Source organism: Nicotiana sylvestris, chromosome 1 (genome assembly GCF_000393655.2).
Source record: "Nicotiana sylvestris chromosome 1, ASM39365v2, whole genome shotgun sequence".
Classification (NCBI taxonomy): Eukaryota; Viridiplantae; Streptophyta; class Magnoliopsida; order Solanales; family Solanaceae; genus Nicotiana; species Nicotiana sylvestris.
The window spans coordinates 73,547,904-73,555,335 of NC_091057.1; the positions used below are offsets into that span (position 1 = coordinate 73,547,904).

At 34.0% G+C, this 7,432-nt stretch overlaps 1 long non-coding RNA gene across 8 annotated transcripts; it reads left to right on the forward strand.

The window, feature by feature from the left end:
- Window positions 1–565: 565 nt before the first annotated feature.
- LOC104235625 (uncharacterized) lies at window positions 566–6,950 on the forward strand. 8 transcript variants are annotated; one of them, XR_011402742.1, is made up of 5 exons: window positions 566–845; window positions 1,735–1,876; window positions 1,949–2,048; window positions 2,140–2,268; window positions 6,526–6,950. It is a non-coding gene; the product is annotated as an uncharacterized lncRNA (long non-coding RNA). The 8 variants fall into 8 exon arrangements; XR_713231.2 differs by lacking the exon at window positions 6,526–6,950 and adding an exon at window positions 2,554–2,961 and having other exon boundaries at window positions 579–845; XR_713233.2 differs by having other exon boundaries at window positions 579–1,876.
- Window positions 6,951–7,432: the final 482 nt, after the last annotated feature.

The following is a 7,432-nucleotide window of genomic DNA, read 5'->3' on the forward strand; positions in this document are numbered from 1 at the left end:
GTCCAGCATTATATGTTTATGCTAGAAATGTAGTAACTGCTACTAGAATTTAGTAAAAATTGTTTGGGATAGTCACTTTTTAAAGTGGTATTTACTTTTTATCCAGTATATTTAATGTTTAGCAATAGTAGCCATCACTACAAAAAAACAGTATTTAGCGACGGAATTTAGCGACAAAAGGTATTCCGTAGCTAAATAACGACGAATTAGCGACGAATTTTATAGTTTGTCGCCAAATAAGCTACAAAATAATTCGTATCAAATATAGAGGAGGATTAGCGACAACAAAATATACTCGTCGCTAAAATTGGCGCTCAATATTAGCACCTTTATTTTACCTACAAAATTAGCGACGAAAGTTGGGCGACAAAATTATTAAAACTTAGCGACGGATTTAACGTCAAAAAATCCATCGCTGAATTCATTTTACTTATGAAGACATTGAAAGTTAGCTGCGACAAAATTTCAGTAGCTAATTTCCTTAAAATAAAATTTCATTAATTATTATTAGCGACAGAAATTTAGGCCGTCGCTATTTCAGTTGCTAAAATTTTTCGTCAAAGTGAAATTACCCTAGCTAAAAAACATTCCAACAATTAGGGCACAAACACGCCCCCTTTCTCTCCTCTCTATCAGACTCCCACTTTCACTCCTCTTCGTGAGTTTTTTTCTTCAAATACAAAAAATTGGGCGTGAATCTAGGGTTAATGTCTGAAAAATAGGAAGAAAACTTTCAAAATTGCAAAATTTTTGCTACGAAAATTTGAAATTCGAAGTCGTGTGTTTGCAAAATTTTGAAATTTGAAGTCGTGCGTTGATTTTAGGGATTGTATGCCCTTGAAAAGGTAAGCTTCTTTGTGATTTCATTATGTATTGTAGATCTGGGCGAGAATCATGTTCATCCTGTCTTGTGCTTTATTTTGCTTTGGAGCAACAAGCTGACCTCTCAGACCATCATCTTCTCTATCTGTTTGATGTTTAGTCCTGTTTATTTATAGCAGAGTTAGTAGTTTCAGTTAGGCCTGGAAATCTGTTGGGTGGAGGGTGTATGTCTTTTGCTGCTAAAGGATGAATGTTGGTTAAAGCAGTCACTCATTTATAATAATTTCTTAGAGGGAAAATTACTCTGGCATGCATATAACATCAACTAATTCTGTGTTTGAAATAGTGCTTATGGACGGTCAAGTGCTGTTTAGACGATTTGACAACAGTACTTAACAAAAATACATAAGCTACATTGAAAAGCCACGATGTTCATTGTTCTTTCCTTTATTTTCATTTTGGGAGACTTATCCCATTGTGGATGATATTTATTGCTAAAAAAAATCTGTGTTTGAAATAGAGTAGTACATATAATGGTGAAGAAAGGTCATTTTGAGGCTAATTGCGTGTAATTTTGAGGTCAAATGTTAGTACATTACATGTGTTGTGAGAAGAATTGGAGGAGATGGACTGGAATCCCAGAGTTAATTAATGGAGTATTAGAAGAAAGGACGATTCAGTAGTTGAATTTCTCCCTTCAAAGTCTAATATTTCGAGAAGATGAACATATGAATGTGCTAATTATTTATTTTTTGCGTGAAATATTCAAAGTCTAATATTTCCATAATAGTTCAATTTGTGAAGCATACTTGATGATGGAATCAATACAATTGTTTTCTCATTATTTTAAACCTCATGTCATGACACGTAATCATAATGTGGCCCGTAATGATGATGATGGTGTTATGGAAGATCTTGAAAGAAATTTATCAATATTCACCCATCTAGGCTGACTATGGGGAGAAGGAAAAAAGAGAAGTTTGTCCCTCGAAGAAATCAAGGCATCCCAAACTTATATTCTACTAAATTGTGTAGAGGTTGAGCCGTTTGTAAGGTATCATTTTTATAATAATAAATATATCCATATATTTTGAGTTTGTATTTAACTTATTTTGTTGCAATGAAGTATATACATACAACGGTTGCAAGAAGAATTCCCCAATCTATCTCAGGATCAAATAAATGAGAGTTTCGAAACGTATTTTGCTATATGGTTCAAGGAATATGTAAGACTATAAAAATCATTATCTTTTAAGCAATTATGTTCTTGAATTGGCTTGTTATATTTAACTAAGTCTTATAATTTTTTTGAAATAGGTTCGATGCAACCACATTGAGAACCAATTCTTGCGTAGTCTTGCTCATGGACCATTAATAAGCACAAAATATTATCCGGTGGCTCACACGGGTGGCTCTATCAGTGTTGGGGAGCATCGCAAGAGACTTGTGAGTGTATATAAAATATCTAAAAATCTCATTTAGGTTTGCTCTAATTCGAATCTGAATCTCATTTAAGTAGGTTACTAAAGTTGTGAGCTGCGGATTGTCTCTTGTTCTATTTTTAATATTCTGCGTTTGAGTTATGTTTATTGAACTTTTGTGCATTGGTAGGACTTGCATTTTCCTTATAAATTGACACATGACTGTCTAGCGAGTCTACCTCATTCCCTTTTTTCTCATCTGCTTGATCTGCCCAGCTTTTTGATAGTTCCTTGGGATTCTTTGTTGCAGAAGACATCTGAGTTGAGACTGTTTGATTGAGTTTGAATTGAACTGACGGAGCTGGTTCTCTGGTTAAAAAAAAAGAGGCAAAACCATAATGAAATTCAACCATAATCTCAAACAGATACTAATAATGTTCCATTTTATGTGATTCTTCCCTTTTTTAGTTGTCAACTTGTAGTGCTATTGCAGTAAAAGCTGAATCCTGGAGGTGTATGTAGATCATTTTCTTTTAGTTGATACTAGTGTTATGAATAAGCTCATGTCAGGTGATGTAATTTTTCTAAGTACTTGGTCCTGCTTCATGGACATCTCCCTCTCTCCCTTTCTTTTCTTGTGCATGCTTACAAGAAGGGGATTGGAGAAAACACAAGAAACTCATTTTAAATTCTAATTTTCCCCTTTTTTAATCTGTTACATTTTGCTTTGATTTTGTAGTAGTTGTAAATTTCAGTACTTTATATCTCTTTGGTTGTTTGAGAGATTTAAGGTTACATTCAGTATACCACTTCGTTTCTCTTCTTCCAAGGCAAAATTTAAATCCTTTATGGATAGGCACAGTCTCCTCTTTCTAGTTGATGGGGTTTCTTGGATTCCTTTGGTGTTAGTTAGGAGCTGGATATATCTTGCTGGTTTTTTTGTTCTGAAGCTGAGCATTTAAAAAAAAGACTTGGTCTTTGTTAATTTCTTGAAATTATGTTCATTGTTCCATTTTCTGATGATAATTTTAGTGGATTTCTCTTGTAAAGGTCCTCTTTTTATGTGTTTATCCTCTTCTAGTTGTATATTTGCTGTATAGGGATGTTGGTGTTGTTTCATCTCTCTTATCTTTCTTTTTTTTAATTGTCTTGTCTTTATTTCTGCCTTTTGTTTGTGCAAGTTTTGTGACTGTTGATTCTGTCTTTGGATCTGTGCATTGTGATCTTCTTACCTTTTTCAACGATTTTGTTCTGAATTTTGGTTTCAAAGTGCTTGCATTTTCAATTTTTTTTCTTAAGACTATGAATGTATCTTTACAAGTTTTTGAGGTCAAAAGTCAGATGGGGTTTTCTGATGTTGACTCTAACAAGTTCTTAATTACTCTAATTGGGTGTTTCATATTTGCATTGGCCAAGGTCTCTCAAGATTGACATACATTTTTTAAACAAAATATTTGGTATGATGTCTATTATTATTTCCTTAAAAAAAATTAATCATTTAAGACTATTTCATGGAAATTTCTGAGTTGTCATCCCAAGTGAACTTAACATCTCATCAGCCTTGATTTCTACAGAAATAATTTATTTTAACCAATTGCTTCAACCGACAGTTTTTTGAATTACAAATGTGGAGTTATAAGGTTTTACAGTGATGAGAAATTATAATAGGCATTTGTGATGTTGCTTTGGGAACTCCATCTTGAAATAAAGTTAAAGAAACTATCCTTTTTTTTTTAATCTTGAATATTAATTACTTAGTTCTGCTCATTCATCACTTTCTGGAATGACATTATCAAGCTGCTAACTAGCAAGTGTGGATGAAAAGTCAACCACAATCATATATCAAGATTTTAAGTTAGTGGTGAAACCAAATGTATTAGGATTTTTAAATTGTGAGCGTTCAGTTGCCTTAAATCTAGAAGTGTTACTTCCTGAAATTTGATGTTCATTCAATATATTTGTATGTTATAACTAGTTTTTTTATAGTGAGTAGTTTAAGTTGAAAGTAAAGAATGCGCATATATGACATTATAGATCTGCCTCTAAGCTGCTACTCATACAGAATTTGGTGGTTTAAAGTAAGGCATTCGATATTTTCAGGGGTGGCACCTTAGCAATATTAGCACTGAACTTGATTCTTGACAGTCTTAAGGTTTATCTTCTTAATTGAATAACTTTTGTGTAGACCCTTAAAAAGGGTCTTGATCCAACACCAAGTGAGTTGCATTTGCACGCCCATACACATAGTAATAATGGAAAATCTTTTGTTGCTGAGAAATCCTGAATCGTACATGTAAGATGACTTTTTAAATAATTTTATTGACTTTACTTTCATATATTTTTTCATTTTGTAAATTGAATGCTCAATATTATTTAGTCTTTTTATTTTACTAATTATTAACTCTTCTACAAGAAAAATATCAAGAGATATTATAACAACAAACACAAACTCAATCTGATATTGATCAGTGTAAAGCATATTATCAAGCCGCGGGAGGTGAAAAGAAAAGAAGAGTATATGGTCTTGGATCTCAAGTAAAATGCTACTATGAGCCAAATCTTCATGGCTCTTTAGGATCTGATGCTACATCGTCAGCAACACCTCCAAATGCTCAATCAACAACCGATAGGCAATCTGGATGAGTTAGTGATGCGATTGATTCCTGCACTAACGGATCATATAGTTCTTATAATTGTTGAGCGGGTATGCGAATTAGTTTCCTTACCCTCGCATCAGCCAAATACTGATCTTACCAACCACCCATTAGATGTGGCACCTATAATTCCTACATCTTCTACTGCTGCTAACATTGATGAGGTTCATGATTGGGTTCTGATGATGACCGCAGCCTGAACTTAGGCTAAGAAGCCCAAAGTTAAGGACAATAGGTCCTGAACTTACAGTTACAAGTTCAAAAGTTAAGGACAATAGGTCCTGAAGTCCTGAACTTAGACTAACAAGTTCAAAAGTTGAGGACAATAGGTCCTGAACTTAGGCTAAGAAACCCAAAAGTTAAGGACAATAGGTCCTGAACTTAGACTAACAAACTCAAAAGTTAAGGACACTTGGTCCTGAACTTACAGTTCCAAGTTCAAAAGTTAAGGACATGTAGTCTTGAAGTTAAGTTCAAAAGTTAAGGACATGAGCAGAAGAGTATTTTCGTCCGGGCAATTAAAGTTTATTAAAACAGTGGCTAAAGACTAAAGACATTTTAAACAGTGGCTTTAAAGTAAATACATGTGTTATTAGTGGCTAATCGTGAACTTCGTAAATTTTTTTTACATATTGTCCAAATATGTTTTTTTTCCCCTAGTTTTTTGCAAGAAATTTAAAAATAGCCAGATTTACAAGTGATCATTCAAAAATAGCCACAGTTTCAAAAGCAATCGAATTTTAGCATTTTTCATGTAAAGATAAATCTGTACGAAAACACTATTCAAAATTCGGAAAATACTCTAGTATATTATACTACTGGAGTTCCAGTATATTATACTGGAACTCCAGTTTAATATGCTAGAGTTCCAGTATAATATATCGGTCCAGCATAATATACTGGAGATTGGAGCACCGATGATCCAATTTCCAGTATATTATACTGGAGTTCCAGTATATTACATTGGATGTCCAGTATAATATGCTGGAGTTCCAGTATAATATACCGGCCCAACATAATATACTGAAAAATCTCCCATATATTATACTGGAACTTTCTGTGCTGCAGCAAATAGTGACTATTTTTCAATAACTTTATAAACGCTGACTATTTTTGAATAACCAGTTCAAAAGCTAACTAGCTCGTGCTATTTTAACCTAGTTTTTCCCAAAATCTTTGCAGGCTAGCCCAATCTATGTTTCCCCAAAATTCCGTCAAGTAATAGCTTCAGATTGCTTTGGGTGTTTGTAGGGGCTCTTATGAGATTAGGTTGTCCTATGACGAAAGCCCAATTTGTTTCACGAGGCAAACTGAGAAAAGCCCCAACTTTAGGTTTATTGTATACATTTTGTATACTTGAAAAACGCGAAATTCGTACATTGTTAGGTTTCTTATGTACATAATATACGTTGTACAAAATTTGGTTTCATGCATAAAAATATTTTAATCCTCACATTATAGTCAAAAATCTATTTATCTCTAGTATTACTTGATTATAAGACGCTATTTGCTGCATAATATTTCACGTAATTAACTAATACTATAACACGATACTTGCTACCTAAACATTCTCTTAATTCACTATGTTGTTTGTAATTTTAATGTTACCATTCTCTATTATATAATAGTGCATACGGTCAAAATCAGAGGCCTCCGATTTACAGGATCGAAGGTCCGTCATAGGCTCGAGTTCAGGCCAGGTCGAGATCGAGACCGGTGGACCAGAGTCAAGCTCGAAGACAGAGTGCAATGCCTGGAGATAGGAGTACGAGAAATACCAGGCCCGAGTATACTCGACCCCGAAAAGTACCGTTAGGAATTTGTAATAGAATGAGCTAGATTCCTACCACGTCCCCATAATCGTGGCGCAAATCCCGGAATAAAATTGTACGATTCCGTATTAGGCGGTTAGACAGTTGTATTAAGAATATTTCCTACTGTAAATGGAAATATTCCTTATTTAGGGTTCCCTTATTATATAAAGGGGGACACCAATCATTTGTAAGATCATTTGATCATTGAGCAAAGAATATACTCTTTATCTTTTCGCCTACTGTTCATCAGCATTGTCCTTTAGCTCTACTGTTCTTACTTTGCTTTTATTACTTAATTGTTCTTATTATTCTAAGACTACCTTGAGGTCACTAAGCTCGAGGTCATTGCTCCTGAGTACTATTGGTTTGATTCACTTGTCTCTTTCATTTTCTACTTCATACTTCTTGATTATTAATTAGTATTGAACTAAATCAAATATTTTTAAAACCACAAATCAAATTTAATTGTTTCTCGTATTTTCAAGATAAACAGTTTGGCGCCCACCGTTGGGCTAAAGATAATAGTGATTGTTTCTTTACTGATTCTCGTTACACATATTGTTTTTACACTTTTTCTTGTCAAGATTTTTTGATTCTCAGGTTGAAACATGTCCAGCTCACAAAACGCACACATTCATGACAACAAAGGTCTTGGAGAAAACAGCAACGCAGGGGTCGGTGTACCACCGATAAACCCAGGAGAAGTACCAAATGTGGAACC